Source organism: Mastigoproctus giganteus, chromosome 13 (assembly GCF_048544385.1).
Source record: "Mastigoproctus giganteus isolate SK-2022 chromosome 13, ASM4854438v1, whole genome shotgun sequence".
In the NCBI taxonomy this organism is placed as follows: domain Eukaryota; kingdom Metazoa; phylum Arthropoda; class Arachnida; order Uropygi; family Thelyphonidae; genus Mastigoproctus; species Mastigoproctus giganteus.
The window spans coordinates 157,006,740-157,031,581 of record NC_143587.1 but is presented as its reverse complement, the minus strand read 5'-3'; the positions used below and the strand labels follow the sequence as shown (position 1 = coordinate 157,031,581).

General features: G+C 38.5%; 1 protein-coding gene across 1 annotated transcript in view; it reads left to right on the top strand.

Annotated features, from left to right (window-relative positions):
* Positions 1-24,842, top strand: part of LOC150076546 (serine/threonine-protein kinase unc-51-like) — a 462,846-nt gene that overhangs the window by 34,065 nt on the left and 403,939 nt on the right. The window contains exon 2 of the mRNA XM_090387194.1: positions 3,801-3,890. The gene's annotated coding sequence lies outside the window, so the exon portion shown is untranslated. The remainder of the gene's footprint in view (positions 1-3,800; positions 3,891-24,842) is intronic.

Here is a 24,842-nt window from a genome sequence, read left to right as displayed (position 1 = left end):
AAAATAATGTGTGCATTCTTCTGTGTGAATATTTATCCGTGTGTGCACTTTTCTTGTGAGCATTTATGACAGTGGGGTTTTTTCTGTGCAGAATTTTCGTGTGGGCTTTTGTCAGGGAACCGATTCTGCAGTGCTTCTTTAACCAGTGACTCCATTATTTCCCCCAGAACATAATTCAGACTAACATGTTTGTAATTATTTGTGTCACTCTTTGATCCCCTTTGTGAATTGGAAATACATTTTCACATCTCCAGTCCATGGGGACTTCCCGAGTCAAAGGATGCTCTCATAATTATGGCTGGGGGTCTGCAAAGAAAGTTCTTTGCCGCCTCCCTTAATATAACTGGATAGATCCCATCCACCCCAGGTGCCTTTCTTATGTTTAACTTCAACACTTTCTCCTTCACTTTGCTGTCAGTGATTACAAAATCATTTAATTCTCTGTTAGAGTTTGATAAACATCTGACCTTCTCCTTGAATAACTCCTGATGTGTGAATGTAGATGCAAAATACTAATTTAGTTTGGCAGCTATCTGAGAATGATCATCTACAGTCAATCCATTGATATCAAGTGGACCAATCTGATTCATCCCATTCCTTCTAAAGTTTATATAACTAAAGTAGTTCTTGCAGTTTTTCTTAGCATCCTTTGCCAAAGATTTCTTGTAATCTGCCTTTGCTTGTCTAACTTCATTTGTGACTTGATTACAGACTAGCTTATAATATCTTAAGCTTCTGTGTCGCTTGATAATTTATATGCATCCCATGCATTTTTCTTCTCTGACACGAGTCTCATTAGGTTATCTGACATCCATTTGGGCCTAAACAGTATTTCTTAGTTGTAACAAAAATCCTAGTAGCTTCCATGAATTACTTCCTTGAATGCTTCCCATTTAGAACTTGCTGTTGGAAATATCATCAGTTGGTCCCACTGTATAGAATTTAAAAAAATCTCTGAGAGCACTGTAGTATCCTTTACGAAAGCTTTACCCTTCTCTTTACTCTTGGTCGTAGTTACTACTTTAAGTAAATCCCACATCAGTACACATTAAAAATCCAAACCTGCATATTTATGGGAGGAAGCAGTGAACATGTTAAGTAATGCTTATTTGATACTGTTATATGAAAATCAGTTACTGTTTTTCCCAAAACTGTGATGTGATATAAAATTTGCCCACATTTGGAATTTAATGTAACAGTTAATTTAAAAAATTAGTTTTATTTTATTAAAGGTTTTGTTGACCAGCATTATTTATTAGCTGTTACTAAAAAAAAGATGCCTTCCTAAAGCATTACAATTACTTTTAATTTGTCTTCTGTCTGCTGGACACCCAGACTAATATGAACCTTGCATGTTTTTTCTCCACATGATGCAGCATATCCATAGTCATCTCACCTCATCTCATCTTGTTCTGCACCACTATTAAAAAAAAAAAAAAAAAATTGTCATTATTGCTTCTGGAGCCAAATCTGCTTATACTAACGTAACACTATTCCCCAAACAGGTTCAGATATGTTTGGAATTTTTCCTTTGTACTATTTAATTTGAATTATTGGCATGAATATTTGGTAATAAAACAGGCCTACGTGCTCTGGATTCATAATGCGAAAATTAGGTCTTAGTGGTGTGCCTTCTTTATGCACCTTCGGCAGGCCGTAAAACCGTGGGATCTGACACCCGGAGGCACGGAGTTTTACGGCCTGCCGAAGGTGCACAAAGAAGGCACACCACTAAGACCTATTGTATCCTGCTGTGGATCACCGACTTACGAGCTGTCTAAATTTGTCTCGAGACTTCTTTCTCCTCTAGTTGGCAAGACCACCTACACCGTCTCCAACAGTGTTGAGTTCATAGAAAGGATCCGCACTATATCCATCTCGCAAGATCAAGTCATGGCATCGTTCGATGTCGTATCACTCTTTATCTCCATCCCAGTGGAACTTGCCATCTCTTGTGCAAAACAACTCTTGGATAATGATGGAACCCTTAGCGGCAGAACTAGACTGACACCTGATGACATTTCCGCCGCCCTCAGACTGTGCTTAACAGGGGGTGCAATCATGTTTAATGACTCGATCTACCAGCAGATACATGGCACAGCCATGGGTTCCCCTGTCAGCTCGGTCACAGCAAACATCGTGATGGAGGAGTTAGAGGGACGTGCGTTTACACACGCACCAGATCACATTGCCTTTTGGTGTCGCTATGTAGACGATGTGTTCGTAGTCATCCCTAGAGACTAAGGTCAGCGACTCCTAACCCACCTCAACTCACTATCGCCCTTCATAAAATTCACGATTGAGCTGGAGTCGAACAACTCTATACCATACCTAGATACACTTGTCCGGCGCGAAGACACATGCTTGAAGACGACAGTTTATCGTAAGCCTATGTGTGCTGGCCAATTTACCAACTTCCAGTCAGCACACGCACGGGACCACCTCCTCTCAACTGCCCGAACCTTGCTAACTCGCGCCTGGACACACTCCAGCTCCGCAGATGAAAGACGCAAAGAGATCACCAGAGTCAAAGTAGACCTTACGAGGTGTGGCTACCCCCATCGACGTCCTTGACAGGTGTGATCTACAAGCACGCGACAATGTGACGACCAACAGCAACGCCAACAGTGACGAGTCATCCACGAGGGCATTCATCCCATACTACCTCAACCTGTCACAGCAGATCGGTAGAATCCTAAGATCGCATGGGATAAAGTGCATCCAACTCCCAGGAAAGAAACTGCATTCTCTCCTTTCCAACATAAAAACACCTGTCCCCACCCTTCTACAGAGTGGTTTGGTCTATCGCATCTCTTGCCGTGACTGCACGAGCTGCTACTTTGGAGAGACTGGACGTCGACTCGAGAAACGTCTCTCAGAACATAAAAGGGCGATCCGTTTGGCAGATGTAGAACACTCAGCTATCGCCGAGCATGTCTGGACAACCCACCACGACATCGACCCACACTGCGATGTCGTGGTTGTGGACAGGTCCCACCATTACCTGAGGCGTACCTGGTTGGAATCGCTAAATATAAAATGCCCGGACACCGCTTTGAACAGGAACAGTGGTTGTCAAGTTAACCCCATCACAGAGTCAGTAATTCTATCCATAGACAAATGCTGGTCACGTCACCACCATACGTCACAGCCACAAACATCAACAAACAGTTAACCACGTGCCTCACGCACCATCCTGGCAGTGCATCTCTATTCCAACTGCCATTCAAGTATTTTAATCCGATGAAGGCTGCCACCCAGCCGAAAGCTAATTTATTTATTTTAGTTTATTAATGCTCTGTGTAACAAAATAAAAATAAATTTTCGCATGAATATTTGGTATTTACCTTGCATTAATTTAAAATGAAGATGTTAATGAAAACATTGGGTTAATAAATTTTTTTTGCCCTTGAAATTTGAATGTATTTTTTGTGTGAATTTACCTTTATTTCATAATGATTACTTACATATTTAAGTAGTTATACTTTATCTTACTGTTTACAGTATAAATTAATAGTAAAGAGGCAATATTTTAAAAAACATTTCTTTTGTCTAAATTTCAAGTTTGTATACTAAGCATGTAAATTTTATGCAGATGGCAATGTTTACTTGCCATGATTTTAGTTTTTGTATAATATATAAAACTTTGTTATTTGCTCTATATTGCGAATGCTAGTTGCATTTTTATGTTGTGGTCATAAACTAGAATTATACCATTCATAGCCACTTGCAAATTAATCAGTATTTCAGGTCCAATTTTTGGACAACTTTTTAATAATGTTCCTTCACTTTATTTTTAGTCACATGATCCAGTTGCAATCAAAAGTATTACAAAGAAAAACTTGGCTAAATCTCAAAATTTGCTAGGTAAAGAAATCAAGATCCTAAAGGTCAGTTAGTGCTCTTGAATTGTAATAATTTCAGATTAATTCAAATATTGCTTTAAATATCATTGTAAATCTTTTTTATGAGGGATGATATTAGCATTATGATGCAAGAAAGCAAGCTTATACAGCATCAGCCAAAAAAAAAAAAAAAAAGCTTTCCCATTTCACTGATCCATTCATTCCGAATGTTTGTCTAGTTCTGCCTTGAATTTATTTAAGCTATCAGCTTCCACAACAAGAGATGGGAGTATGTTCCAGCAATCAACTACTCACTGACTAAAGGCAAACTTCTGCACATCTGTTCTACAACTGTCTTTCCTCAATTTAAATCTATACTCCCCCTCAGGTTTCTAATCTGAGCAAGGGGAAGAATCTCATCAGTATTAAGTCTACTCAATCCATTCAAGGCCTTATACACCTCAACCAGATTGCCTTGCAGGTGCCCTAGTTGCAGAACTTAAGCCTTTCTTCATAAGAGCACCCCCCCTTTCTTCCCTTCACCAGTCTTGTTGTCCTTCTCTGTACTCGTTTTGGCAACTCTACATCCTTCCTAAAATGAGGCGTCCAGACCTGTATGCAGTATTCAAGATGTAGCCTGACCATACAATGTATAATCACCTCCTTGTCACTGCTCGCAAAGTTCCTGTACATCATTGACAAGACTCCATCTACTCTGGCTGCCTGTCTGCACTGCTCAGAAAAGTACACATCTTACTGCACAGTTACCTCAAGGTCTCTTCATTCTCCACTATCCTGAGCGTAACACCACATAGTTGGTACATTTCTCTGGGTTTACTGCTAACCATATGCAGTACTTTGCATTTCTCAATGTTAAACTTCTGTTTGCCACTTCGCAGCCAATCTACCCAACTTTTCCAGCTCCTGTTGCAGCAGCATATTGTTATTACTGTTATTAACAACCCTGCCAACCTTTGTATCATCTGCAAACTTTGACATTAAGCTTGATATACCATCAACAATATCATTGATAAATATACAAAACAACAATGGGCCCAACACCAAACCCTGAGGGACACCACTAATAACATTAGGCCACATACAGCAGTACCCATTGACCACCTGGCGCCTCCGTACCTAGGTGGGCAGGAGCAGCAGTGCGTAGCACACGCTTCTTGATTAGACCGGGGTTCAAGCTCTTGACAACCAAATACGGAGGATGCGGAAAGGTCAGGAAATGACCACTGCATATCCCCGGAACAATATGGCCTTAGTTGCTAATGCTCCTAAAAACCAAATAACAGACAACAACAATTGACCACCACTCTGTCTTCTCCCACCCAACCATCCTTTTATCCATTGTAACAACTTGACCTTAATGCCATACTGCTCCAATTTGTACAGTAGTCTTCCATGCACAACAGTATCAAAAGCTTTCCTAAAATCCTAATATAGTATGAGATCAAAATTATTTTTTGCATCCAATTCCTTTGTGACCACATCATAGTATCCAATCAGATTGGTTAAACAAGACGTCCCCTTGACAAACCCATGCCGTGTCTGAATTATTGCTGCAGTTTTGTCTAAATGATCCTGCAATGCTTCTTTAACCAGTGAATGCATTATTTTCAGTGGAACAGAAGTCAAACTAACAGATCTGTAATTACTTGTATCCCCTTTGTGAATTGGAGATACATTTGCACATCTCCAATTTGTGGGGACTTCCCTCCGAGTCCAAGGATCCTCTCATAATTAAGGCTAAGGGTTCGCTTACATCCTTTGTTGCCTCCTTTAATATAACTGCATAGATCACATCCACCCCAAGTGCCTTTCTTATGTTTAACTCCACCAATTTTTCCTCCACTTTGCTCTCAGTTATTACAAAATCATTTAACTCTGTTAGAGTTTGATAAACATCTGGCCCTCTCTTCTTCCTCCTTGAATAACTCCTCATATGGAATGTAGATGCAAAATACTCATTCAGTTTATCAGCTACCTGAGCATGATCATCAATAGTCAAACCATCTATGTTAAATGGACTAATCTGATTCTTCCTGTTCCTTCTAGAGTTTACATAAGTAAAGAACTCTTTGCTATTTTTCTGCCTTAACCTGCCTAACCTGCTTTATGACTTGATTAGACTAGCTTATATCTGCCACAGGCTTCTGTGTCACCTGATAATTTATATGCATCCCATGCATTTCTCTTCTCTTCTCTTCCACGAGCCTCATTAATTGATCTGACATCCATTTGAGCCTGAAGCTAGAGCAGTATTTCTTAGTTGGAACAAAAAGCCTAGTTGCTTCCAAGATTACTTTCTTGAATGCTTTCCATTTAGAATTTGCTGTTGGTAACATCATCAGTTGGTCCCACTGTATAGAACCTAAAAAATCTCTGAGACCACTGTAGTCACTTTTATGAAAGCAAAAACTCTTCCCTTTACCCCTGATGGTAGTTACATCTTTAAGTAAATCCCACATCAGTATGTGATCATTGCTACCTAGTGGTTCCTTTATCTGTAAATTCTTAATGCATGAATAATCACTGTTGATAATCAGATCAAGAGTATTACTCATTCTTGTTGCCTCTCTAACATGCTGCTGTAGAAAACAATCATTCAGTAAATCCACAAAAGCCTTGCTAGTGTTCAAGTGACCAACGCACAAGTTCCAGTCTATATCTGGGAAGTTAAAATCCCCCATTATAAGATACTCTTTACTGGCCCACTCTTTTTCTCTGTATAATTGCTCATTGTATTCATCAGAGTCATTAGGCCTATAACATGCTCCTACTCTCATTTTTCCTTTCCCAGTGCTTATGTCACACCAAACAGACTCAACATTGCATTGTCCACCAACATCAATTGGATGCACTTCCTTAGATGTTATGTGTTTCTTAACCCCTCCTCCCTTCCTGTCATGTCTATCCTTTCTGTACACATTGTATGTCCCAAATTCCAATTCTGCACTGTTTATGTCTGTGTGACACCATGTCTCTGATATCCGAACAATATCTGCTTTTGATGTCTTGACTAGCACTTCAAGCTTATCAAATTTATTAACTACACTCCTAGCATTGGTGTACATGCAAGTATACATGCACCTGTTCTTACTCTTAGTTACTCTAACACAGCCCATGTATTTACTTGTTTCATGACCCCCAGCAGTGCTTGAAGCCCCCAGCAACTGACTTTCTGGGCTGCTGCTCATTCCAGTAGAAGCAGTGCAAGAATCATTTCCACCTGTGCCTGCAGCTACTGTTAACCTATTAGTGTGTGAATTCCCCCAAGCTAGCAATTTTCTGACCCTAACATTGCCTCGATAGTATCAGCAAATATTCTTGTACCCTTTCTATTTAAGTGTGTCCCTTCCCTGTAGAAGCAATCTCTCCTGTTAACAAGCATGGACCATGCTGAGAAAAATTGTACCCCATGAGCCCTGCACAATCTCTCCAGGGCTGAATCGATTGACAAAGGCTCTCATCATATGCTCCCTCCTCTCTTGTCTTTGCAGGTTTGCAGACACTCAAATTTAACTCACGACTTTTTTTCAGCATTGACCTGTACTTGCGTAGTAAATCTGCAGATCTCCTGCACTTAATGTCATTAGTGTCAACGTGTACAACGATATTACCTTTTGTGCCCTTAAGAGATGATATCTGATCTACAATGTCATCAACTTTTGTCCCTGGCAGACATCCTGGTTCTATTCCATCTATCCTTTTTGCACAGTATATTTCTCATTTCTCTGATAATTGAGTCACAAACAATAACTAGCTCCTGTGGGACCAGCACATTCTGCCCTGAAGTTGAGTTTGGCAGCTGAGAACTTGATGGGCTCCCCATTTTACTTCCTTCGAGGGCATCCACCCATCTCTTCAAGCTCTCGTAGACTCCCATCAGAATGCTGAGTTGGCAAAAAACACCTTATTTCTTCACATTCTCTGCACCTAGCACACACACACACACACAAAGACATTCTCCATGGCTAGATCATGTACTGTTCGGGATAGATCCACAAACATGTCAACATACTGCACATTTTTTTAGACTGCAGTGCGTTGGAGAATCGTCCCCTGGGGTTTTCCCGTGAACCACAGCACTTTCGCCACTATGCGCAAGTTGCTTTGCTGCTCTAATCTGGGCCATGATTTCCGTTTAAATACAATTTAGTTAACAATAAAAATTAAAAGGATTTATAAATTTAATTGATTAATTGCCAACTATACTAAGCTAACAAATTCTTACTGCAGTCCTACATATTTCACTATCTAGTTTTACGCTATGTATTACGCAATCAAGTTCGAGATATACGATTATTCATACTTCCTTCAGTGAGGAAAATTCATGCTTAAGTATTATTAATTTTTACCTTAAGCCTTAAAGTCTGCTTAATTACTGTAAAAATATAGTAAGAACGACCAATTTACTTCTTCCAGGAAATCAAAAGGTATTATTCATGGGAAATAATTTAAAACATTTTAACTTTTTAAAAGTCAGGGTAGCTTCTTTTAAGGTGACCAACAATTAATAGAAAAAGTATATAACATGCACAACATACATATGCAAAGAATATCTTTCATGTAATGATAAAAATACTCCATTATTAGTGTAAACTCAACAAGCTATTTGAAAACCATCAAATTGACTTTTCTTTGCAACTTTTGTGACATTGCCACCCCTTCCACCAATTAACAAAGAAGATCCCATAAACTGACTCCGTCTGCATAAATGCTGTTAGGAATTGCCATCTAGCACAATCCCAGTCAGAATCACTTGCCATCCATATAACCTTTTTCCATACAGAATTGTACTTTGAGATGTCAAGTAAGAACATATATCCCATCAGCTGTATATTTTCTATCATAATTTGATTAGCATTAGAAATAAGCTTGACTCACTTGAACTGATATGCCTGTTTTGAAAACAATATAATTTATCTTATGTTGGAATATCACTCTGATTTTCTGGGATTTGCCCTGGTTTTTAGTGTGTGTCCCAGTCTTGTGAAATATTTTTTTTTTTTAGGACACAAATATTCCGGTTTTTTAAAATTGTAAGTGTAGTCGACCCAGCAGCTTTTATCATCTTTATTATCAGTCCTGTTTTATAAAACTATATCTCACAGTAGATATACCAAATAGAACTTCATAGAAGCAGTTTGTGCTGGCAAATTGTCATGAAAATTATTGTCACATGTGGCAAACTATGTAGTACACATGGGTAATAAATAATCAAGAGAGTTTTGTCATTAGATGATGTAACATAACAAACTACTGACACATTTAAAAAAAACTCTGGTTAAGTTTGCACCAAGCAATTGATTTGAGTATTGAAAGTTTAAAAAGTATTAAACATATATTTGCAGAAGAAAAGCCACTAAAATTTATTCAAAAATTTTTTGAACACTATTAAATGAAGCATGTTTCCATGATATGTATAGTATTCTTAACACTTTTATGTATATTATTCTTAACAAATCTTTTAAGGGCACAAAAGGTGATATAGTTGTACATGTTGGCACTAATGATATTAAGAGTAGGAGAGCAGCAGAATTACTTAACAAGTACAGGTCACTGTTGAAAAAAAAGCTGTGAATTAGGGTTGAATTTGAAAGTGTCTGCAATTCTGCCCAGACACGATAGGAGGGAGTATATGATGAGAGCCTTGTCGATCAATTCGGCCATGGAAAGATTGTGCAAGGCTCAAGGGGTAGACTTTTTTCAGCCTGGTCTGTACTTGTTAACAGGAAAGACTGCTTCTACAGGGATGGGATACACTTAAATAGAAAAGGTGCAAGATTATTTGCTGATGCTATCGAGGCAGTGTTAGGTGGGTCGTAAAACTGCTAGCTTGGGGGGATACAAGGACTAATAGATTAACAGTAGCCACTGCCAGAGGGGAAAGTGATTCTTGCACTGCTTCTATTAGAATGAGCAGCAGCCTGGAAAACAAGATGCAGGATATTTCAGAGACTGCTGGAGTCATTGTGGTAAAAGTAGTAGTAGTGGTGGTAGTGGCACATGATGCAAGAAAGCAAGTGTAGCAGCTTATGCAGCATCAGCCAAAAAAAAAAAAAATAAAAAAAATCACACCATTCCCTCCAAATGCCTGTCCAGTTCCTCCTTAAATTTATTTAACCTATCAACTTCCACAACGACAGATGGAAGTTTGTTCCAGCAATTAACCACCCGCTGGCTAAAGGCAAATTTCCGCACATCTATTCTACATCTGTCCTTTCTTAATTTGAACTTATGTCCCCGTAGGTTGGTAATCTGAACAAGTGGAAGGATCCCATCAGAATTCAGCGTGCTCAACCCATTCAAGGCCTTATAGACCTCAATCAGATCACCGCGCAGGTGCCTAGTCTCCAGCCACTGCAATTTGCAGAACTTAAGCCTCTCTTGGTAAGAGAATCCCTTCATTCCCCTCACCAATCATGTTGCTCTTCTCTGTACACGCTCAAGCAAATCTACATCCTTCCTAAAATGAGGTCTCCAGACCTGTACGCAGTACTCAAGGTGTGGCCTGACCATTGCCTTATACAGAGGGACAATCACCTCCTTTTCCCTGCTAGCAAAATTCCTATATATCATTGACAAAACCCCATGACCCACCCTAGCAGCCTGTCTGCACTGCTCAGAAAACTTCATATCTGACTGCACAATTACTCCCAGGTCTTTTTCATTTTCTACCACTTTAAGTGTAGTACCACACAGTTGGTACGTGTCTCTGGGGTTACTTCTACCCATATGCAGTTACTTTGCATTTGTCAAGGTTGAACTTCAGTTGCCACTTCTTAGCCCATCTGCCCAAATTATCTAGATCCTGTTGCAGTAGCACACTGCCATTACTGTCATTAACAACCCTGCCAACCTTTGTGTCATCTGCAAACTTCGACATTAAGCCTGATATACCTTCATCAATACCATTGATAAATACACAAAACAACAGTGGACCCAACACCGAACCCTGTGGGACTCCACTAATAACATTAGTCCACGAAGAGCAGCACCCATTGATTACCACCCTCTGTGTTCTCCCACTTAACCATCCTTTTATCCATTGTAGCAACTTACCCTTAATACCATTCTGCTCCAATTTGTACAGTAGTCTTTCATGCGCAACAGTGTCAAAAGCTTTCCTGAAATCCAAGTATATGATATCAAAATTATTTTTTGCATCCAGGTCCTTTGTGACCACATCATAATAACCAATCAAATTTGTCAGACAAGACTTTCCCTTAACAAACCCATGCTGTGTTTGAATTATTGCTGCAGTCTTGTCTAGATGATCCTGCAATGCATCTTTAACCAGTGACTCCATTATTTTACCCGGAACAGAAGTTAAATTTCTCCTCCACTTTGCTCTCAGTTATCACAAAATCATTAAGCACACTGCTACAATTTGATAACCTTCTTCCATTTTCAAATTGTAAGAATTCCTCACGTGTGAATGTAGATGCAAAATACTCATTCAGTTTGTTTGCTATCTGAGCAGGATCATCAACAGTCGAACCATCGATGTCAAGTGGACCAATCATATTCATCCCCTTCCTTTTAGAGTTTATATAAGTAAAGAAATCCTTGCTGTTTTTCTTAGCATCTTTTGCCAAAGATTTTTCGTAATCCGCCTTCGCCTGCCGAACCTCCTTTGTGACCTGATTACAGACTAGCTTATATCTGCCACAGGCTTCTGCGTCACCTGATAATTTATATGCATCCCATGCATTTTTCTTCTCTGTCACGAGTCTCATTAGTTCATTTGATAACCATTTAGGCCTAAACCTTGAACGATATTTTTTAATCGGTATATAAAGTCTAGTAGCTTCCACGATTAATTCTTTGAATGCTTCCCACTTAGAATTTACTGTTTGTAACATCGTCAGTTGATCCCACTGTACAGAACTTAAAAACTGTTTGAGACCACTGTACTCCCCTTTACGGAAGCAAAAACCCTTTCCTTTACCCCTGACGGTAGTTACCTCTGAGTAAATCCCACTTCAGCACACTGTGATCACTGCCACCTAGTGGTTCCGTTATCTGCAAATTCTTAATACACGAATGATCACTGCTGATAACCAGATCAAAAGTAAATATGGGTTGTGTTAGGGTAGCTAAGAATAGGAACAGTTGCATGTATACTTGCATGTACACCAATGCTAGGAGTTTGGTAAATAAATTTGATGAATTTGATGTATTGCTCAAAACATCAAAGGCAGATATTGTTGGGATATCAAAGACGTTGTATCACACAGATATAAGGAATGCAGAACTGGAATTTGGGGAGTACAATGTATACAGGAAGAATAGACAAGATAGGAAGGGAGGATGGGTTATACTATTAGTTAAGAAACACAAAATCCAAGGAAGTGAAGCCAGTCGAGATTGCTGGACAGTGCAGTGTCGAGTCAGTTTGGTGTGACATAAGCATTGGGAGATCAAAATTGAGAGTAGGAGTGTGCTATAGGCCTAATAACTCTGATGAGTATAATAAGAAACTGTACAGGGAAATAGAGTGAACCAGTAAATCAGAGAGTCTTATAATGGGGGATTTTAATTTCCCAGATATTGACTTGAATTTGTGGGTTGGTCACTCACACACTAGCAAGGCTTTTGTGGATTTATTGGATGATTGTTTTCTACATCAGCATTCTCGGGAGGAAACTAGAGGGAGTAATACTCTTGATCTGATTATCTGTAGTGATTCTTCATGCATTAAGAATCTGCAGATAAAGGGACTACTAGGTGGCAGTGATCACAGTGTGCTGAAGTTGGATTTACTCAAAGAGGTAACTACCATCAGGGGTAAAGGGAAGGGTTTTTGCTTTCGTAAAGGCGACTACAATGGTCTGAGACAGTATTTAAATTCATTCTATACAGTGGGATCAACTGATGATGTTACCAACAGCAAATTCAAAACGGGAAGCATTCAAAGAACTTATCTTGGAAGCTACTAGGCTTTACATACCAGCTAAGAAATATTGTTCAAGGTTTAGGCCTAAATGGATGTCAGATGAACTAATGAGACATATGGCAGAGAAGAAAAATGCATGGGATACATATAAATTAACATGTGACACTGAAGCCTATGATAGATATAAGATGATCTATAACCAAGTTACAAAGGAGGTTAGGCAGGCAAAGGCAGATTACGAGAAATCTTTGGCAAAGGATGCAAAGAAAAACAGCAAAGAGATCTTTACTTATGTAAACTCTAGAAGGAAGGGGCTGAATCAGATTGGTCCCCTTGATATCGATGTGTCAACTGTTGATGATCGTGCTCAGGTAGCTAACAAACTAAATGAATATTTTGCATCAACATTCACACATGAGAAGTTATTCTGTGAGGGGAATGCCAGAGGTGTATTCAACTCTGGCAATAAGCTAGATAATCTTGTAATAACCGAGAGTAAAGTGGAGGAGAAATTGTTGAAGATAAACACAAGAAAGGCACCTGGGGTGGATGGGATCTATCCAGTTATATTAAAGGAGGCAGCAAAGGAAGTAAGCAAACCCTTAGCCATTATTATGAGAGCTTCTTAGGACTCAGGGGAGGTACCCCTAGACTGGAGATGTGCAAATGTGACCCCAATTCACAAAGGAGGATCAAAGGGTGACACAAGTAATTATAGACCTGTGAGTTTAACTTCTGTTCCAGAAAAATTAATGGGGGCACTGGTTAAAGAAGCACTGCAGGATCATCTAGACAAGACTTCAGTTATATCTCGGACACAGCATGGTTTTGTTAAGGGAAAGTCTTGCCTGACCAATATGATTGGATACTATGATGCAGTCACAAAAGAACTATAGTTGCAGGGAATAACTTCGATATTATATATTTGGATCTTATAAAGGCTTTTGATACTGTTGCACATGGAAGACTGCTGCACAAATTGGAGCAGTGTGGCATTGGAGGCAAATTGCTGCTGTGGATAAAGGGATGGTTGAGTGGGAGAAGACAGAGAGTGGTAATCAATGGACACTGCTCATCGTGGACTAATGTTATTGAGTCCCTCAGGGTTCAGTGTTGGGTCATTATTGTTTTCTGTATTCATAAATGATATTGATGATGGTATATCAAGCTTAATGTCCAAGTTTGCAGACGATACAAAGGTTCGCAGGGTTGTTAAGGACACTACTGACGCTATACTGCTGCAACACTATCTGGAAAGGTTGAGCAGATGGGCTGAGAGGTGGCAAATGAAGTTTAACATTGACAAATGTAAAGACTACATATGGGAAACAGCAACTCCAGAGCAACGTATCAACTCTGGTACTACACTGACAGTGGTAGAGAATGAAAAGGACCTGGGGTAATTGTGCAGGCAGATATGAAGTTCTCTGAGCATTGCAGATGGGCGGCAAGAGTAACTCATGGTGTCTTGTCAATGATATACAGGAATTTTTCTAGCAGGGATAGGGTGGTGATTAGTCCCTTGTATAAGGCAATGGTCAGGCCACACCTTGAGTACTGTATAGAGGTCTGGAAGTCTCATTTCAAGAAGGATGTAGAGCTGCTGGAACAAGTACAGAGAAGGGCAACAAGACTAGTGATTAGAACAAAGGGTTGCTCTTACGAAGAAAGACTTAAGTTTTGCGAATTACAGTGTCTGGAGACTAGGCACCTGTGAGGTGATCTGATAGAGGTGTATAAAGCCTTGAATGGTTTGAGCATGCTCAATGCCGATGGGATTCTTCCCCTTGCTCAGAATAATCACCTGAGAGGGCATAAATTCAGATTGAGGAAAGACAGATGTAGGATAGATGTGCGGAAATTTGCCTTTAGCCAGCGGGTAGTTGGTTGGTGGAACAGCCTTCCATCCCTTGTTGTGGAAGTTGATAGCTTAAATAAATTTAAGGACAGCTGGACAGGTATTTCGAACGAACAGAGGGGTGAAATGGAAGTGGTTTTTTTTTTTTTTTTTGGCTGATGCTGCATAAGCTTGCTTTCTTGTATCATATGCCTCTACTAATGCTAAATGCTAATGCTAACACTATATTATGCACTATGCATAATATGGGAATAGTAAGCATGTTCATTAAGTAAATAAAACTGCATGCACAGTAAATTTCATAATAGTCATAATTTCAGTTATAAATTTTCAGAAAAATTTACTCCTTTGCTTGTAAAGAAAGTGAACAAATAAAAAAAAGTGCTTGTAAAATTTTAACTGATTACAATTATAGTGAAGAAATGAAATCATTTAAAGTTGAAATATTTAATGTGTATGAAACAAATTGTGAATACAGTAGAACTTCATTTATCCGGAATGTTAGTTATCTGAAATTATTTCAAAGGCTGATCGTTCTTCTTCTTTTTTTTATTATTTTTTTTAATTAGCGGTAGTACAGTAAGTGTCGTTTATAGTGATCACTTTTGCAAATTGAATTTTGATTCTATTAAGCCAAAGATTGAGTTTTCTACCTGTTTATAACAGATTGTGCAAACAAAAATTCCAGAAAACTGATAATTGCAAATTGTTTTTATTGTTTTATGGTTGTGACCTCTAGAATTCTGTATGACCTTCAGAACTGTGCTTTAGAAAAATATAACAGAGACTACTGGGTTTTCTCGGAAACCATGAGTGAATTTCAGATTAGTTTAGCTCCAGATTTGGTAAGAATAATATCGGCCTGAACCTGTGCGATTTATTATTTTTCTCAATATTTTACGATGAAATGTGAAAGAAAAGAAAATGCGTAGTTTTAACATTGCAACAAAAAACGGAAATTATTAATAGAATTAGAAAATCTCTCCAAATAGTTTAACGTGGGGACTTCAACAATTTACAGCATCAAGGAAAATTCCAATGCTATAACAGAAGTTGTGTTGATTATGGATAGCAAAGGAGGATCTAGAAGATAAAACACGATGTCAAAACCTGAAAATGCCACTTTAGAGAGTGCACTTTAATTGTGGTTTCTTCAGAAGTGAAGTTTAGGTGAACCAGTGTCTGGCCCAATGTTGTGTGAAATGCATTGGATTTTAATCAGAAATTAAGAGGTAATGAAGAGTTTAAGGCAAGCACAGATTTGCTGAAAAACTTTAAACTGAGTCATCTTATACGTGAACTAGCTATTCAAGGTGAGAAACTTTCTGAAGAAGAATCAGCAGCGGGCATCCTTTAAAAGTAAGTTTGCTTCAGTTATAACAAATTATGAGAAAGGAGGCCTCCGTAGCTGAGTGGTCATGAGTGGGAGTGCAGTAGCACAAGCTCTTAGAGTAAACCGGGGTTCAAGCCCATGCCTGCTGAATACGGTCGATCTGCCAACCCGCACTGGACCAGCATGGCAGATTATGGTCTATTTCCCTTAGCGAGAATTGTTGAGGAGGCTTCCATCCTGCAGTGGATTGATAATGGCTGCAGTTTACTTTTTTTTTTTTTTTTTACTATGAGAAAGAAAACATTTATAATATTTATTAGACTGGCTTATGGAAAGCATTACCTAGAAAAACCCTAGCCACTAAAAGAGAAATGCCAGGTTTTAAGATGAAAAAAGAGCGAGTTACAGTTGCTATGTATACAATTCCCTGGACTCACGATTGTCCATGCTCGTTATCAGTAAAGTTGAAAAAACCAAGAGCATTTAAAAATCTTTCTAATTTTCCTGTTTTGTATAAAAGTTATAAAAATTGCCTGGATGGATGTTTCTGTTCCGAGATTGGTTAATAATTTTTTTAATTTAATGAATCACGATTATTTAATTTAATCGTAAGGTAAGATTAAATTTATTTAATCTTGCCTTACATTTGATTATCCGGAAGAGGCCTGACATCAATTATTCCGGATAACTGACACTCTCCTTTACCTATAAAAGTGGGCTGAAACCTTCAATAAATTTATATGGAATGGGTGCTTTCAAAAAGTATATCATTCTGAAAGTGAAAAATAAGTGTAAAAACATGTATGTCATAATTTTTTTATATTGACTGACTTAATATTTATTTGGTTTTCTCCACTTAAAGATTTTATTTTAAAGATTGAAAATAAGTGTAAAAATATTTACATTCCATTTAAAATTGACAAGCTTAATACATAGTTGAGTTTTTCTGCTTAAAAATAATTTCATTCTGCAAGTGTTGAAAAAGAGAAGTTAATGGCTGGCTTAATAGATCTTGCGGTCTTTTCTTTTTTTTTTTTTTGAAGTTTGTATTTTGGAAACAGAGTTTGTAACATGTAGAGATTAGCAAAGGCACATGAAGCAAGAAAGCAAGCTTATATTTTTTTTTTTTTTTTTTGGCATCAGCCAAAAAAAAAAAAAAAAAAAAAAAGAAACCCTTATTTCACCAATCCACTTGCTCCAAATGTTTGTCAATTTCCGCCTTCTTGAATCTATTTAAGCTATCAACTTCTACAATGACAGATGGAAGTTTGTTCCAGCAATCAACCACCCGCTGGCTAAAGGCAAACTTCCGCACATCTATCCTACAACCGTCTTTCCTCAGTTTGAATTTATGCCCTCTCAGGTGAATATTCTGAGGAAGAATCCCATCGGCATTGAGCATGCTCGAACCATTCAAAGCTTTATACACCTCAATCAGATCACCTTGCAGGTGCCTAGTCTCCAGACACTAGTTTGCAAAACTTAAGCCTTTCTTTGTAAAAGCAACCCTTTGTTCCATTCACTAATCTTGTTGCCCTTCTCTGTACTCGTTTCAACAGCTCTACATCCTTCTTAAAATGAGGCCTCCAGACCTGTATACAGTACTCAAGTTGTGGCCTGATCATTGCCTTATACAAGGGGATAATCACCTCCTTATCCCTGCTAGAGAAATTCCTATACAGTATATCATTGAAAAGACACCATGAGCTACTCTTGCAGACTGTCTGCACTGCTCAGAATCCTTCATATCTGCCTGCACAATTACCCCCAGGTCCTTTTCATTCTCTACCATTGTCAGTGTAGTACCACAGAGTTGATACGTTACTCTGGGATTACCGCTTCCCATATGTAGTACTTTATATTTGTCAATGTTAAACTTCATTTGCTACCTCTCAGCCCATCTGCTCAACTTTTCAACATCTTGTTGCAGCAGTGTACTGTCATTAGTGTCATTAACAACCCTGCTAACCTTCGTATCGTCTGCAAACCTGGACATTAAGCCTGATATACCATCATCAATATCATTTATAAATACAGAAAACAACAATGGACCCAACACTGAACCCTGAGAGACTCCACTAATAACATTAGTCCATGAAGAGTAGTGTCCATTAATTACAACTCTCTGTATTCTCCCACTCAACCATCCCTTTATCCATAGCAGCAATTTGCCTCCAATGCCACACTGCACCAATTTGTGCAGAAGTCTTTCATGTGCAACGGTATCAAAGGCTTTTCTAAGATCCAAATATGTGATATCCAAGTTATTCTTTGCATCCAGTTCCTTTGTGACTACATCATAGTATCCAATCAAATTAGTCAGACAAGACTTCCCCTTAACAAACCCATGCTGTGTCCGAGCTATAACTGAAGTCTTGTGTAGATGATCCTGCAATGCTATTTTTAACCAGTGCCTCCATTAATTTACCTGGAACAGAAGTTAAACTAACAGGTATGTAGTAGTAGTAGTAGTGGCATGTGATGCAAGAAAGCAAGTGTATGAGCTTATGCTTAAAAAAAAAAACCACTTTTACCTCTGCCAGCGGCTACTGTTAATCTATTAGTCAGTGTATCACCCCCAAGCTGGCAGTTTTCCAACCCACCTAACTCTGCCTCGATAGCATCAGCAAATATTCCTGCACCTTTTCTTTTTAATTGTATCCCATCCCTGTAGAAGCAGTCTCTCCTGTTAACAAGTGCAGACCAGGCTGAGAAAAATTCTACCCCTTGAGCCTTGCACAATCTCTCCAGGGTAGAATTGATCGACAAGGCTCTCATCTTATACTCCCTCCTATCGTGTCTGGGCAGAATTGCAGACACTTTCAAATCCAACCCTAACTCACAGCTTTTTTTTGGCATTGTCTTGTACTTGTTAAGTAATTCTGCTGGTCTCCTAATCTTAATAGTGCCTCCGTAGCCAGGTGGGAAGGAGCAGTGTTGCGTAGCACATGCTTCTTGATTAGACCGGGGTTCGAGCCTGTCACCACCAAATATAGGGGATGCGGAAATGTGAGGGAATGTCCACCGCATATTCCCGGAGCAATATGGCCTTAGTTGCTAATGCTCCTAAAAACCAAACAACAAACCTACTTTTAATATCATTAGTGCCAACGTATACAACAATATTACCCTTTGTGTCCTTAAAGGATGATATCTGCCTTACAACTTCATCAGCCTTTGTCCTGGCAGACATACCCTGGTCCTGTTCCATCTATCCTTTTTGCACAATAAGTTCCCCGTTTCCTCTGATAATAGAGTCACCTACAACCACTAGTTCCTTTGGGATCAGCGCATTCTGCCTTGGGGGTTACTGCTGTGTTGCGTGATGTTCACGTGCAAGCTCTGGCATTAATCTGGGCAGCTGAGAGCTTGATGGGCCCCTCAATTTAAATCCTTTGAGAGCATCCACCCTGTCCTTCAAGCTCTCATATAAGCCCATAACAATGCCGAGTTGGCACCTGATTTCTTCGCACTCCTTACATGGTGCACACAGACATTCCCCTTGGCAATATCATGTCCCGTTCTTGATTGCTCCACAAACATCAAACAAGCAGTGCATTTCATTAGATTGTGATTCTGAGGACAACTGCCCCCCCTCCCCTCAGTTCTCCCCTGAGCCACAGCACATCCACTAGTTTGAGCCTTTTGCTTTGGTGCTCTGGTCTGAGTCATGATTTCTATTCAAGTTCAATAAAATTCCAATACAAAATACAACCCTAAACCTATATCCCAATGCAGTTATAACACTATATATATATATATATATATTTTTTTTATGAAAACCCCAAACACGAAAGGTATCAAAACCTATAGTACTTTGTACCGTGCATGGGTTGAAGGAGTAGTATGGGGGAGAGAGGGATGCCGGAAACTCTGCTCTAGAGACTAAACATGGGTTTCACCACTTCAAGCCTCCAATAAGCAAGGTGGTGGTATTTCACTGGTTGATGAAAGTCATCTACCACCTAAAATATATGTATTTCGGTATCGAATTATCTCCGAGTTACGTTATATGACTTTCTTATCCCCTGTCAACTTATGTGCATTAATTTATGATGTTACGTTTGTAATAACTAGGTCACTATATTTATTTAGTTAAAAAGGTACAATTCAATTGAGAATGAAATTTAATAAGATTAATAAATTTTACGATTAATTGATACTACTATACTCGCTATCTAGTTTTCCATTAAACCTTATGCTCACACACATTGTATCATATAATGGCAGCAAGTTACGAACGGTTAATCTACGGACACAAGATTCCAAATCGTGCTATCTATATTCAAAATAAACCACGGAGCTTGACTAGGTCTATAAGCTACTTATAGAAAATAATTTAATCTGACAATTAAGTCAATAAAGCGGCTAAGTATAATTAAAAACTTTTCGTTCATGGGAGCTGCAAAACCTGTCCACACGTGGATTTGATACCCTTACTGATACTAAGTAATAACCTACAAAATCTCTATCTGAATTCAATTTAAACTAAAGTATTGTTACTAGGAATATAAAGCAACTCTAAAAAATAAATTGATATGCCAATTTAAGTCAATAAAAAAGCAAAAACTTCTCTATTTGCTGAAGCTGTAAAAACTTTGCCTATTCAGATGTACTCTCTCACCCAATCCAGATTAATTTTATTGTAATACTGCTTAATTATTCCTTAAATATATTAATATAATTATTTTTGTAATATATTAAACCAGCATTCTCTTTTATAAGCATTTATAAGAAGTTCTTTGTCCCAGACTCATTCATTTTTATCCCAGTTGTGACCATCAGCATTTAGTCACTCTAACCTAATGGAAACATGGATGTAGAATTCAACAACTAAACACCACAAGTGCAGCATGATATGAGATGGCTTTCACATTAAGTTAAAATTGAAGATGTGGTACCATAATCATCTAAAAGACAGATCTGTTTTCCCTTGTTAAGCAGTGTTCCAGTGAGACAAATTTGAAGGGACCCGCATCTCCCTAGTATAAGCATTAGCAATGTGATGCAAGGAAGCAAAATTAACAACACCAACCAAAAAAAAATCCCTGTGATAGCCTGCTCATCACATTAGTTCATGATAATCATTGGCCATTTATAACTACTCTTTTATCTTTTACCATTTAGCCATTCCTTTATCCATATTAAAAGCAATTTTCCAATTAATACAGCTGTCATTTAAGTGGTACAGTATGAGAGCTTTACTGAAATATAAGTAGACATTGATGTCAGAATTATTCTTTGCATCGTTCCTCTTTGACAACCTCATATTAGCTAATTATTTATGTAAGGTATGATCTCCCATGAGTTGACTGTTAATGGATTTCTCCTTAATTTGGAAAGAGTAGAGGTAAGTGCATTAGGATATAATTGGATGTGGATTTGTTACCCTTTTCAGGAACATGTTGTATATGAACAAATTTCCAAACAGAAGTAAAAACCCAAGTATTAAGTATTAACCAGTATTAACCCAAGCATGGTACTAATTACTATAGGTTCTAATACCTCTCGTGTTTGGGGTTTACATAAAAAAAAAAAAAAAACACCAGTGGAATAAGAAAGTGAAAAAAGACAACACAGAACAGAAGCAATCTCAGGTTTTTGAAAACAAGGGAAAGAAACTATTAGGATCTTGAGCTTTCTTAGCATCAAGATTGTTCAAAATTCTTCTGGCATCCTCTTGTTGGAAGACCACAGAAGGAGGCATTGAGTGAGAGTGTACTGGGAAGAATAGTTAGGAGAAAAGTAGGGTGCTAGTAAGTTGGCTCTTATCTTTAGTAGAGGAGGCAATAGAACTATTAGGTTTTAACAATTTTCTTTGGAACTTTCATAATGGTTTCTTTGTAACCATTATGATGTGGTTACAAAGGAACTGGATGCAAAAAATAATTTTGATATCATATATTTGGATTTCAGGAAAGCTTTTGACACTGTTGCGCATGGAAGACTATTGTACAAATCGGAACAGAATGGTATTAAGGGTAAGTTGCTACAATGGATAAAAGGATGGTTGAGTGGGAGAAGACAGAGGGTGGTAATCGATGGGTGCTACTCTTCATGGACTAATGTTATTAGTGGAGTCCCACAGGGTTCGGGTTTGGGTCCACTGTTGTTTTGTATATTTATCAATGACATTGATGAAGGTATATCAGGCTTAGTGTCGAAGTTTGCAGATGATACAAAGGTTGGCAGGGTTGTTAATGGCAATGTGCTACTGCAACAGGATTTAGATAATTTGGGCAGATGGGCTAAGAAGTGGCAACTGAAGTTTAACCTTGACAAATGCAAAGTACTGCATATGGGTAGAAGTAACCCCAGAGAAACGTACCAACTGTGTGGTACTACACTTAAGGTGGTAGGAAATGAAAAAGACCTGGGAGTAATTGTGCAGTCAGATATGAAGTTTTCTGAGCAATGCAGACAGGCTGCCAGGGCAGATCATGGGGTTTTTGTCAATGATATATAGGAATTTTGCTAGCAGGGAGGAGGTGATTGTCCCTCTGTATAAGGCAGCGGTCAGGCCACGCCTTGAGTACTGCGTACAGGTCTGGAGGCCTCATTTTAGGAAGGATGTAGATTTCTTGAGCGTGTACAGAAAAGGGCAACAAGACTGGTGAGCGGAATGAAGGGATCCTCTTACCAAAAGAGGCTTAAGTTCTGCAAATTGCAGTGGCTGGAGACTAGGCACTTGCACGGTGATCTGATTGAGGTGTTTAAGGCCTCGAATGGGTTGAGCATGCTGAATTCTGATGGGATCCTTCCACTTGTTCAGATTACGAACCTAAGGGGCCATAAATTCAAATTAAGAAAAGACATGTAGAATAGATGTGCAGAAATTTGCCTTGAGCCAGCAGGTGGTTAATTGCTGGAACAAACTTCCATCTGTCGTTGTGGAAGTTGATAGGCTAAATAAATTTAAGGAGGAACTGGACAGGCATTTGGAGGGAATGGTGTGATTTTTTTTTTTTTTTTTTTTTGGCTGATGCTGCATAAGCTCCTACACTTGCTTTCTTGCATCACATGCCACTACTACTACTACAAAGGTGGAAGTATAGATGGGCAGAAGTTGTAGCCAGTAGCATTTGGCAAACGGCTAGCATGTTCTTTTGTTTGGATAAGGAGCAAGTTTTAGTGTTCTTAGGCTGTTAAAAATGTAGTTCGGATTGTTTAATAACTGCTTTACAATTGATGTAAGCTTTAATGTAGGCAGAAAATGAACCTGGAGATTTGAATGGGAGCCAATTGTTATGTGCAACATCCTTAACTTGAACATTAGCTTGTTTATTGGAAAACAAGGTTTAGATAAAGGATGAGATTTTAGTATTAATATTAGTAGTGGCAAATTATGCAAGAAAGCAAACTTATAGTGTTGTTGGAAAAAAAAAAAAAAAATTCCATTTCACCCATTCATTCCCTTCAATAGATTGTCTAGTTCTTCCTTGAATTTATTAAACTATCAACTTCTACAACAGTGGATGGAAGCTTGCTCCAGCAATCAATTACCCATTGACTAAGGCAAAAATTTATGCCTCCTTATGTGTAGGCTGAGCAGTTGGAAGGATACCATCAGCATTGAATTTACCCAATGCATTCAGTGTCTTATACACCTGAATCAGATCTTGCAGCCCTAGTCTCCAGTTCTGCAGTTTGCAGAACTGAAGCCTTTTTTCCTAAGAGTGCCTTTTTGTTTCTTCACCAATCTCGTTGTTATTCTCTGTACCCATTCCAACAGATCCACATCCTTCCTAAAATGAGTCCTCCAGATGTGGAATAATCTTATATAATAATCATTTATCCCTCTTAGCAAATTTCCTGTATATCATTGACAAGACTTCATGAGCTGTCCTGGCAGCCTTCTACACCGCTCAGAGAACTCTGAGAATCTGACTGCACAATCATCCCAGGTCTTTTTCATTTTCTATTACCCTGAGTGTGGTACCACACTTGGTTTGTTAAGCTGAGATTACTGCTCCCCACTTGAAGTACCTTGTATTTGTCAATATTAAACATCAATTGCCACATCACAGCCCATCTATCTAATTTGTCTTGATCAGGGGCTGGCAACCTTTTTTTTTGAGTGAAGAGCCATTTTTGATCTAATTTAAAAAAAGAGAGAATCCGAAGAACCTCAGCTCAAGCTGGGGCGAGGGGGGAATTTTTAAGTAATGAAATAGTGGGAAGGCAAAAAATGTAGAAATGTTATTTATTAATACTGAATAAATCCTTTCAATCAGGTATGAATTAATGTGACTTTTGCTGTTGAACTTCTTGAGTGAGTCTCTCATCATCAGGTGGGTATGCCGTATTTTTCTTCTTTAAAGATGCTGAGCGACTCGCATTATTCAGATGGTTTCTTGATTTTTTTTTAATATGGTTCATGTTTGAAAATATTTGCCTGCAGAAATACGTTGATAAGAAAACAGAGAGAGACGTCCAAACGCAAGTATTTTCAAAAATATATATATTTGTCTGATTAGCTACTCGACACATCGAACACAATTTGGTCTTGCTTTTTCAACTCATCTATCACCATCCATTTGTGTAGAATTGCAAGGGCAACCTTTTGCCTTTCCATTTCCTCAATTTCAGTTTTAAGGCATTTTAGTCTTGCAATACACATGTCCTTGATTTTTAAATCCTCTAACCCCATTTTAAATTGGGCTTCATTTGGGCTAAAAGTTAAAGAGCCGCAGTTACATGTTCAAAGAGCTGCATCCGGCTTGCCAACCACAGGTTGCCGACCCCTGGTCTAGTTCTTCAAATAGGCCTCTGGGGTTGGGAAAGCTCTGACTCATAACTGCAAAGCAACACACCAACTCTATAACTAAACTTTATTAAAATAATAATAATATAAAACCGAATAAAATTTTGTAAAAAAAAAAAAAAAAGATA